Source organism: Apodemus sylvaticus, chromosome 15 (assembly GCF_947179515.1).
Source record: "Apodemus sylvaticus chromosome 15, mApoSyl1.1, whole genome shotgun sequence".
Taxonomy (NCBI): domain Eukaryota; kingdom Metazoa; phylum Chordata; class Mammalia; order Rodentia; family Muridae; genus Apodemus; species Apodemus sylvaticus.
Window position 1 is genome coordinate 56,349,425 of NC_067486.1, and position 12,044 is coordinate 56,361,468.

At 41.6% G+C, this 12,044-nt stretch overlaps 1 non-coding gene and 1 pseudogene across 1 annotated transcript; both read left to right on the forward strand.

The window, feature by feature from the left end:
• The first annotated feature begins 1,542 nt into the window (after positions 1-1,542).
• LOC127666389 (small nucleolar RNA SNORA17) lies at positions 1,543-1,670 on the forward strand. Its single transcript, XR_007973606.1, has one exon. It is a non-coding gene; the product is annotated as a small nucleolar RNA SNORA17 (small nucleolar RNA).
• A 4,630-nt stretch (positions 1,671-6,300) lies between these two features.
• Positions 6,301-6,865, forward strand: LOC127666046 (60S ribosomal protein L17-like; annotated as a pseudogene).
• Positions 6,866-12,044: the final 5,179 nt, after the last annotated feature.

A 12,044-nucleotide genomic window follows, 5' to 3' on the forward strand; every position in this document is an offset into this window, starting at 1 on the left:
ACCTGCCCCTAGTGTCCATCTCTAGCAAATAGGCCTGTGTCCTAAAAATTCCACAGCCTTCTAAAACAACACCACTAGCTGATGAACAAGCATTCTCATCATGAGCTGACAAGACCCCAGGGAACCAAATAACCCTATTAAAAATGGGGTACAGATCTAAACAAAGAATTTTCACCTAAAGAAATTTGGATGGCTGAGAGGTACCTTAAGAAGTGCTCAACATCATTAGTCATTAGGGAAATGCAAATCAAAACAACCCTGAGATTTCACCTTACACTAGTCAGAATGGCTAAGGTCAAAAACTCAGGAGACAGCAGGTGTTGGTGAGGATGTGGAGAAAGAGGAACACTCCTCCACTGCTGGTAGGGCTGTAAGATGGTACAACCACTTTGGAAATCAGTCTGGCGGTTCCTCAGAAAACTGGACATGACACTTCTGGAGGACCCTGCTATACCTCTCCTGGGCATATACCCAAAGGATTCCCCGGCATGCAATAAAGACACCTGCTCCATTATGTTCATAGCAGACTTATTTATAATAGCCAGACGCTGGAAAGAACCCAGATGTCCCTCAAAGGAGGAATGGATACAGAAAATGTGGTATATTTACACAATGGAATACTACTCAGCAATTAGAAATAATGAATTCACAAAATTTTTAGGCAAATGGTTTGATCTGGAAAATATCATCCTAAGTCAGGTAACTCAACCACAAAAGAATACACATGGAATGCAATCTCTGATAAGTGGATATTAATTAGCCCAGAAGCTCTGAATACCCAAGGCACAAATCGCATAACAAATGACTCCCATGAAGAAGTATGAAGAGGATCCTGATCCTGGAAAGGATTGATCTAGCATTGGAGGGGAATATAAAGACAGAGAAAAAGGAGGGAGGTGATTGGAGAAGGGATGGAGAGAAGAAGGTTTATGGGACATATGGGGGGGGGAATCTGGGAAAGGGGAAATCATTTGGAATGTAAACAAAGAATATAGAAAATAAAAATATTAAAAAAAAAAAAGAGATCCAAGTTTCAAACCTTAACAGTCACCAAGGATGGTGACCACCTCTTAACACAACATGCATTCAGTCCAACTTCAGGAGTTTCATTATCTGAACAGTCTCAGAAATCTAAAAGTCCAAAATTCAGTCTTTTCTAAAACTCAAGGCAAACCTAAAAGTTTCTTTTTAGGTTTATTTGTTTTATTTCATGTGGGTAGGTGCATGTTTTGCCTGTGTGTGTGGCATGTGTGTGTGTGTGTATCATGTGTGTGCACCATGTGTGTGCCAGGTACCCATGGAGGTCAGAAGAGGACATCAGGTTCCTTGGAATGAAGTAGTTCTGGTCGGTTGTAAACCAGCATATGAGTATGGGGAATCAAATCCGGGTCCTCTGGAAGAACAAGTGCCTTAAACTGCTGAGCCCATCTCTCCAGCCCCAACAAGGCAGACTTCCAACTCTGAGTCCCAGTATCATAAAAATAGAACTTATGTAACTCCAAAATATGATGGTGTACAAATGAAGCAAAAGTTCCCTTTCTATGTGCCTTTGAGACATGGCAGATGTGGCTGCTGTGTCACATGTGGGGTAGGTAGCAGAGAGGGGAGAGGCTATGTCTATGTTCAGTGTTCTGACCTATGAACATCTGAAAGATTAGTAGCCTAACATTCACCGAAACTACCATCAGTCTGGCACCAGTGGGCCTGGATAGGGGTAGGGCCTGAGATGATCACCAATCCACAGCTAGGACAGGGAGCAAGCCGGAGACTAGAAGAACCCATTTTGGGAACATCTGGAGACATGTTGATATCTGAGGGCTGTGCAGAACTGGCCTCAACCCTCACCTGGGCATCCTGAGAGAGACTCTGGGGGCACGAGAGAAGGAGAACTCAGCCACCCTTAGCCATCTGCAGTACTCAGGAGAGCAGGCTCTAGTCTGTAGGAGTTGGAAGTGAGCCACTCCTGTGGGGTGGCATGAACAAGGGAGAGAGACTCTCTTCCTCCCTCACCCCTCAAGGCCTGAGGTGGGAGATCTGGCCCTGGGGCCATGAGAGCAGGAGAGTTGGTGGGCAGACCAGCCCAGGTACCTCTCAGGCCCATATACAGGCAGGCCCTTGAACTGGCCCACCCCAACGTCAACCCCATTAATGAACTGCTGGAGAGCATAGAGGGCCCTGTCCTACAGGTCCAAAAACTACAGGATCTCCATAACACAGGACAGCAACAGCATATCCAAGATGAGTCCTAGTGAGGTTCCAGTACTGATGGAGTGACAGAAGCCAGGGGCCTCGTACCAGACCAGTGAGTCATTGCAAAGAACATTTGCAAGCAAAGAAGTGTGGACAGAAGGTATACTGTGGGCCACCCTGTGACACACTACAGCTTCCACAATGAATTTTGTTGTTTTTTTTCTGTTGTGGGGGAGGTTTCAAGGGTGGAGAGTGGGTCCGAGTGGAGGGGGAGATGGGTAGGGTTGGGATGCATGGTGTGAAATTTACAAAGAGCCAATAACAAGTCTTTTTTAAATCCCATCTACAATGGAGGGAAATTGGACTGAAACAAGAATGAAGCCTACAGGAGCAGACACCAGACACTTGTCTTCATGTAGCATCCAGGGACCAGGATGTCATTAAGTTGGCTCCAACAGACATGGGTAGCCCTATTTCTATGACTTTCCTACCTGTAACATACATGGCCTTTCACCTAGGCTGGCTCTCTTGGTGTCTACAGCTTTCTTTTGCAAATGTCATGTGATAGTTAGCATCTCCAAAAATCCTCCAGTTTCCATTACAACATAAGCTTTATACTGATAACTTTACGTACCACTTTCTCAGGGGGCTTCCCTCAGGGAATTTGAGGCTATGCACTTCTTGGCCTCATAAATATTCTAGTCTTTTAAGGGCACTAATATTATAATATCGTCATATCAGAACCTCATTATTAAAATCTAACTTATCCATAATTATGTCCCTATAGGTCCTATATACAGGTATGGTTAGATTGTTGGTTAGGGCTTAACATATGAATTTTGGGGAGACACAGCTGAGTTTCTAGCATACTCCTCTATGGTCATTCATTGTTAACTCAGTTTCTACTTCTTGCCCAAGTCAACTATTACTGTATTGTTTGTCTCTCTAGAATTCTCTTTTAGGGTACATTTTATACAGATAGGATTGAGAAATTCACCTCCTCCCTTCTGCTAGAAATAGAAGGCGTTACCTCATACACAGCAAGTAAGCCTTCTACCACTGAACAACAGCTCCAACTCTTATGTTTTCTTTTTCTGTTTTGTTGTTTGTTGTTTGGAGACAAGGTCTTGCTATGCAGCCAAGGCTATGCTTGAGTTTATTATGTAGCCCAGGCTGTTCTCAGACTCCTGGTCTTCTGTCTCAGCCTCCTGAGTGCTGGGATTCCAGGCCTTTGCTACCAAATCTAACTCCTGTACACTCTTGTATCTTGTTTCTTCCACTTAGTGTAAGTTTATCATCTTGTTATCTAGTTAGCTCAGTGCTGTTTGTTGAAAACACACTTTTATTCATAAGCTGTCTTTGTTGAAATATATATTGAAATCAAAATCAACCAGGAGACTGAGAACAGCCTGGGCTACATAATAAATTCAAGTGTAGCCTTGGCTGCATAGTAAGACCTTGTCTCAAAACAACAACCAACAACCAAGACAGAAATATATATATATATATATATATATATATATATATATATATATATATATATATATATATATATATATATGTAAAGATTTTAGACTTTCAGTATTTTTATTTCAGTTGGCATATCTACATGTAAATACCATAGTTGGTAACTTTATTTTTTATAGTACCTATATTGAACCCAGGGCCTTGTGCTCACTAGCAGAGCATTTTATGACCACATAGAGTACATCCTCAGCCTTTGAGGTTTTGAGACAGGATCTTGTTAATCTGAGCTCTCTTCAAACTCACAATCCTTTTGCCTTGGTCTCCCATGTGCTAGAGTCCTACTTCTAGGCACGAAGCACTGATCTGGTTAGTTACTGTAACTTACAGTAAGTTTTAAAATCAGGGAGTGAGAATTCTCTACCCCTTATCCCCATTTTTGGAAATAATTAATTTCCTTCTGTCTCTATGGATTTACCTATTCTGGATATCTCTTCTTTTTAAAATTTGTTTTGGCTAGTCTGGGTTTTTTGCATTTCTATATAAATTTACAATCTGCTCGTAAGATTTTTTTTTTTTTAAAGAAGAAAAAGTCTCCTGGAATTTTGAAAGAGTCGCATAAGTATATATAATCAACTTGTTGGAAATTGTCCTCTCAACATTCTGAGGACACGTGTTAAAGGTCCCCACCCTTTTTGATTTGTTAATTTTCACAATTAAACATGTTAATCGATAGAAAACTAATCATTTACAAGTGAATAATTCAGTGGCATTTGGTAACTTACAATATCATGCAACCACTCTCTCCCTGTGCGGTTCCATTTTCATTATCATAGGAGGAAATCAGGCACCCATGAAGCAGTTAGCTCTTATTGTCCTTTCTTCCCATGTTGAGAACTACCAATCTAACCTTTGTCTCTGTGAATATATCCATTCTGAATATTTAATAAGAGTACACCATAATAGATATGATTTGTGTGTCTGGCTTCTTGCATTAGGGTAATGTGTTTATCCATATAGTACCATGAACCAATATTTTATTCCTTTGTATTGAAAAGATGAAAGTTATTTTGAGACTTGCTAGATATTATAGACCCTCCTACTAAACTAAATAGCAAGACCATATTATAGACCCTTCTCTTCCACAGGAAGAGAAACCAACTAGATCCCTGATGTTGCTGCTTCTAGAGTCTATTATATGAAGAAAGTAGGATAAAGTGGCAGAAAGGGTAACTTGTAGTGCATGCTGGGATATGTGCATGCTAGATTTCATTTGGGGATTTGTTCCTCTAGTTGTTTAGAATGGAATAAAAGCTTTCAACTGAAGAGAGCCCCTGTCTAAATCATGCCCCCTCTTTAGGGGTACTTGCCATCCAGTGACTGTCTCGAGTCAGGAATGGTCTACCTACTTCATCATTTCCTGTGGGATTCTTCTTTGTGTGGTTCAATCATCCTTTCTGCACTTACTCTGCTTCCCCCAACCCCTTACATGTGTTGATCCCTAAGTCATAGCCTATTAAACATCTCTATTCTCTATGCAAATTTCCTTTTCAGAATTTTAATATGAGCCCTGCAAAGTCAATGCAATTTGAGTTGGGTCATTAAAAATTGAATATTCCAATCATGGGGAATAATGAATCTATGGCACTCTGAACTGATTCAACAACATTTAAAGGATTATAACTTATTGAGGTCTCATAGTTTAAGAGAAACTAATAAAATGGTTATAATCAGAGAAAATCAACCGGGATAGTAGTGCAAGAGAATGACTCTTGAGTTAGAGCTAGAGGAGTTGAAACTTTGAGAACTGTCTTAAATTCACATAAGAAAGATGGTACCTAAAGACTGGTTTTAAAAGGAGACAGATTTTGGCTGAACGATAGCAGGATTTTTTAAACATACATTTTAAAAAACTGTATCATTTTATTTTATGCATCTGGGTGTTTGCCTGTGTGTATGTTTATGCACAGCTTGCAAGCCTGGTACCTGTGGAGGCCCAAAGAGGGTTTCAGATATGCAGGAACTAGAGTTACAGATGGTTCTGAGCCTCTGTGTGGATGCTGAGAGTCAAACTCTGATCCTCTGCATATCCGTGCTCTTATCTGCTGAGCTATCTCTCCAGACCTGGAGGGATGTGTTTTGTTTTTGTTTTTTTGTTTTTTTTTTGTTTTTGTTTTTAAAGGACAACTTGTTGCATGTCTTGGGAAGTACTGAGCCAGTTCCTTAACACACAGATCACAGATGATCACAGATCAGAAGTGTTCATGAGAGGATTTCTATACTGAGAACTGGGATACAGTTCTTTTTGATTCTCAAATCTCATGGTTATAGCTTGTGATAAATTATAAGCTTTTTAAGGGTCTTAATGTAGAGAGTTATGGAATATACTCAACTGAAATACAACACTCAGTTTTATAAGTTTTTCCCTAAAGGCAAAAAAATATACCTTCCATCATTTTCAGTCTGTCTAGAGTGGCATGGCAGAGAACAGAATAAATACAGGATATTTTCATGTATCTTCCCCACCAACAATGAGTTCGCTGTTCAATTTCCAGCCTTTAAGCCTCAGAGAAGCGGAGAGATCGAGTTCTCCCGGTAGCCTTCGCGCTTCCTCATCCTGTAAGTGGCCAGAGGTGACCCGTGAAGATGGTTCACTACTCTCTTGACCCAGAGAACACCACAAAAATCATGCAAATCAAGAGGTTCAAACCTTCCTGTTCACTTTAAGAACACCCGGGAAACTGCTCAAGCCATCAAGGGTATGCATATCCGCAAAGCCACCAAGTATCTGAAGGATGTCACTTTAAAGAAGCAATATGTGCCATTCCGGCGGTATGATGGTGGAGTTAGTTGGTTGGTTGGTGCGCCCGGGCCAAACAGTGGGGCTGGACACGGGGATGGTGGCTGGAAAGAGAGTGCTGAATTTTTGCTGTACATGCTTAAAAATGCAGAGACTAATGATGAACTTAAGGGTTTAGACGTAGATTCTCTAGTCGTTGAACACATCCAGGTGAACAAGGCACCTAAGATGCGCCGACGAACCTACAGAGCTCATGGTTGGATTAAGCCATACATGAGCTCCCCCTGCCACATTGAGATGATCCTTACTGAGAAGGAACGGATCGTTCCAAAGCCCGAAGAGGAGGTTGTACAGAAGAAAAAGATATCTCAGAAGAAACTGAAGAAACAAAAATGCATGGCACAGGAATAAATTCAGCATAAAATAAATGCAGATAAAGCAAAAAAAAAAAAAGAAAGAAAGAAAGAAAGAAAGAAAGAAAGAAAGAAAAAAGAAAAAAGGAAAGAAAGAAAGACTCAGAGAAGCAAATGGCTGATTTTGAATTAGCTTTTACTTTTTTTAATAAACATGTTTACAGGTTTTAAGGGCTCCGCAGATAATTTATAACCTTCTACAAATAGCTTAAGCGTGTATTATCATAGCCTTAGGAATTCAGGCTGAATACTTTTACTAAAAATAAAGTTGAACTCCAGGAATTTTACAGAGTTGACCCAGACCATGCAGGGATTATACTCGAGGGATGGAATCCAACCTCTCACATAAATGATGATAAGACTTCATACCTATACCCAAATTTATCCACATCCCAAATCTTCTTCCTTTTGGACAATTCTCATCCTATTTTATGGGCTCAATTGTATTTCACAAAAAGCAAAGCTAAAGTCCTAAACCCTGGGACCTATAAATTATCTGATTTTGAAACAAGAGTCTTTGCAGATGTAAGCAAGTTAAGATAATGTCATATTGGATGAAGACAGCCCTAATCTAATGATTTATAAAAGGAAAATTTAGACCCAGACACAATGCTGTAAGAAGTTGGAGGTGGAAACTTATGTTACGAAAGCTACAGAACAAGTGAAGGGGATTGCCAGTAACTAGACCAGGAAGAAGCCAAGAATGAACTTCCCTTGGAGTCTTCAGAGAAAGCACAGTCCTACAAGCACTGTGACTCGATAATTCTGGCCTCTAGAACCATGACTGAATACAGCCGATATTGTTGTAAGTTGCCCAGCATGCAGATCCTCTGTTACAGCAGCCCTGAACGTTAGTGTCCCATAACCAAGGCACTTCTGCCAGGCCAGAAGAGATGGAGTGAGGAGATGGGTTGGCAGAATCGGGCATCATGAGGGACAAAGCCAGGTCATTTTGAGGAATATGTATGTGTTCTCCTCATCTTCAGATGCCTGGTACCTGATCTTAGATATACCAACCTTAAAAACTGTGCGAAAAGAGATTTCTAATCAGGTATAAACTATTCAGGCCGCAGTCTTTTGCTATAGCAATGTGCACAGACAACAAAAACTACTAGCTAGTGATTTTTATCTACTTGTCAAATGGTCTCATAAGAAAGACCAGGACTTTAGATCTCCATTTTTCTCATGAGTGAAGTGACAGGCAGAAAAGGCTCTATCACCTGCCAAAGTCACTTGTCCTTGAGAGCACTAGATCTGCAGTCCTTGACTAATAATGTCTGAACAGTGTTTCCCATAAGGTGGTTAGAGCCAATATGGAGTCATCCCTGCTTTTGCCTGAGGGCGTGAACATCCTTAGAAGCCTTCAGCGTCTCCTCCCAGGAGCCAGACAAAACAGAAGCTCATTGCACAATAGTGAAGAAAGACGATTAATTGAGATGAGGGTAATGGAACAAGTGGGCCTGGGTCTTGTGCTCGTCCTGGACTCTCGGGTTCTGCTTCTGCCAGCCATGTACCACAGAGATGAGCTGACAATGGCATCACCTGCGCTGAGTCTTTGTGTCAGGAGGTAGTCATGGCAACTCACTTGCTTCCTCAGCTGATGAGTAGACAATTAGATAGAATGGAGGAATCAAGTTAATTGCCTGTCATCTCTTCTCTGCTCCCTGTGTATTGATTCAAATTAAGCTTTTCCAGTCTTCTAATGTCAGCAGATACCAAATGAGAAGCACAGACCTGGGAGTCGGGATCTCCAGCAAATAACTATTGCAAATGACACTCTTAACCTTTACACCTCTCTGTGTGTTTCTGACCCAAGCATTCATAACAACAAACCTCTTTGACTGACCTCCCTTGATTTCTGATCCAAAGACTTCAAGCTTCCTAGTGGTAACCCTTTCTGATATCAAGTCCATTCAGCTGGTCATTCCTTCTTCTTCAATAAAGATAAAAGAATTCAGATTAGAGCCTGTATTTGTTGAAACCAGGATAGTACAGAGAGAATAGGTACATAAATCAGCAGTGGACGCTCCACAGCGTGTGCAGCACACATGGGAGTCTGGGGTCCAATACCTGGAAGTATTCTGTAACAACTGGCCCGTTAGATCAGTAGCGGCAGGATCTAGAGCTACGTGAGCTCTTGAGGAATGAATCCCCTCCTTACCCATCCCATCCCTACAGCGGCAGTGCAATAGTCAGATGGAATTTTTTGCAGTTGTTTCCATAATCTTTGCTTGTTCTGATCTTTGTGTTCCAGGGGACTATTCTGTCTGAATTATCTTTTCTACATTTTAATATCTAATTTTAATAAAACTCTGACTGCATTTGTCCAGGAAGTTATCTCAAAACTTAAGTTGGAGCTGCCAAACACCTAGAATCCTGTGGTTTTTAAACTAGGCATCAAGCACGTAAGCACTATATATGCAAGTTCTCTCCTTACGGGACTATAAGACATCTTAAGGGAGGTGGGCAATGACTATGTCTTCCTGAACAGTGCCTTTTGGTACTTAGTGCAGTGCCTGACACATAAGGTGATACACGAGTATTTATTGAATAAATGGTTGATTTAAGAAAATGGGTAATGAAGTATTGGACATGATGTGCTAGAAGAAGGAAATGTTTATTTGACTGAGTTGAATGTTGATTGGAATACATTAAGATTTCTGTACTACTTACAGTTTACTCAACTAGTGGGAAAGTGTGGTATTTCTTTGGATTTTTGGAAGACTCTTCCCCAAGAACTATGCCCTGATTCATTCAGCCCAACGTCTCTTCTGAGATTTGCGGTCATGTTGGCAATGAAAATAATGGGTCCTTACAGAGGCTAAGCAGCAATCACTGAGCCTGCATGGTCTGGGATATAGCCTCAGCAGGCATGTTATGGTACTGTAGCTGCTGTTCTTGTGGGACTCCTAACAGTGGGAGCAGGGGCTGTCCCTGACCCTTTCATTTGCTTTCGTAGGACCCTTTCCCTCCTACGGGGTTACTCTGTCCAGCCTTGATATGAGGGTATGTGCGTCATGTTATTGTATCTTGTTATGCTAGGTTCAGTTCATGTCCCACGGAGGGCTGCTCTTTTCTGAAAGGAAATGGAGGAGTGGGTCTGGGGGGGTGAGGGGAGGTGTGTGTTGGTGGGGGAGCACTGGGGGGGGAATGGAGGGAGGGGAAGCTGCAGTTGGGATGTATTATATGTGAGAAGAGAGAGAGAGCGGAGAGAGAGAGAAAGAGAGAGAGGAGAAAAGAAGAGAAAAGAAAGGAGAGACAATGGAGACAGAAAGACAAACAGAAAGACAGACAGACAGACAGACAGACAGACAGACAGACAGACAGATAGAAAGACAGACAGACAGAATAATGAGCCATCCCCAAGGTTGAACGCGCTAGATCGTGGTAGGAACTGGAGAGGTAGAAGAGATGGCATGGAGGGTCTTGGGTCAAAGAGGTTGCAGTGGGAATGTTTGGGATTTCTCTTGGTAGTTCTTCATGGGCTGGAAAACAATTCTGCGAAGTGGACATTGTACAGACTAATATACATTATGGAGCCAATAGGCACTTTATAGGCACTAAACAGGTGTTTAATGGTAGAAGTGACAATGTGACTTTACAGTAAATCTATATGGAGTTAAAAGTCTTTGCGAGTCCTTGGGGGAATGCGGCAAAGAGGAGTGAGCACGAGGTAGGATTCAGTTCAACCGGCTGCCATTAACCCACTGGGGGGCGCAGCTCTGAACCTTAGTTCTCTTTTATGTAAGTGAAGGAGAAGGCAGAACCAATCACTCTCTAGAACCAACTCATGGAGCAGGGTTAGATTCATCCTAGGATCTCCACTCTGTCCTTTTCTTCCCACCATCCCCCGCCTCTCCTCTTCGGCAGGAACCATGTGTCAACATGGGAATCAGATGTTGGACATCCAAATCCACTTATTGGCAATGCTTGACCTGCAGACACACGTTTAACCTCCTTCTGTCTCAGTTTCTCCATCTATGAAATGATGCCATTTACCTAAACTTAGTATAAAGGTTGGTTTACTTGATACCAAGAAAGGTACAAAGGGGCGGGAGGGGTGGCTGGGTGATTAAGAGCACTTGCTCCTCTTTGAGAGGTCCTGGGTTCAGTTCCCAGTTCCAAGATGGCAGCTCCAGTTCCAGATGATCCAAGGACATCTTCTGATCTTGCAGACACCAGGCATAGATGTGGTGCACATACATACATGCAGGCAAAACTCTCATACACATAAAGCAGAATTGGAATGAAACGAAAATTAACTGCTGTCATTCTTCCTCACAAAGTTATTGATACCAGTGCTTAGACTTCTGCCTCTAGAAATCTGATTTTTTTTTTTACATAGAATTCTGTAGTATTTTACCCAACAGGCTCTTCTGTTTTTATTTGTTTTGCATGGGGGAAACCTAGAAATCATAAACCTTTACTTTTTACAGATTTCACTGTTCAGGATTCAGCTTTTCTTGTAGCATAAACCTATCATTCCACATAACACTAAGTATAAGAGGCAGTGGGCAGAGAGGATTCAGGTTTTCACACTGTGTTACAATACCAGTTATTATAGATAATAACACTTTTAAGTGCTAGAATCAAAGCATTCAGGACTATCAGACAACTCATTAGGATCAGAGGAATAAAGATGGGGAGGGGGGAAGCCTTGGATTCTTTGTAAAGTTCTTGGGCTCTTTAAAGTTTTAACAGCATGGCAGCCACTATCTGTCAAGCTAGATACTAATGCTCTTAAAGGTAAATTTATTGAAGTTCAGGCTGACAGCTTTCCATAAATTATCCATAATTTTTGATCTCGATTCTGCAATCAATAAAAAGTAGCTTCTTTAGGTGAGAAGGTAAATGATGTGAGTATCCTAGCTCCTTCTAAATGCTATTTTGAATGGCATTTACAGATTATTTCTGGTGCGTTTTTTTTTTTTCTTGAGACACCACACCCAGCTTTTGCTACACAGATGTTAGAGGGTTGATGCTTAGGATCTGACTAGGACTCTATAAAGCCTATCCATGTGATGGTTTGGAAAGCCATCTCCCCAGTACCCTCAGTACCAAGGTCCTCTGAAAGTCTAGGCAAGTCACTAACTACCACCCACATGAACAAAAGCAAGGGGAGACTGAAGTCTCTGGGGACGGCAGCTGCCTCAGTCATTGCTATCTTTGCAGAGCCT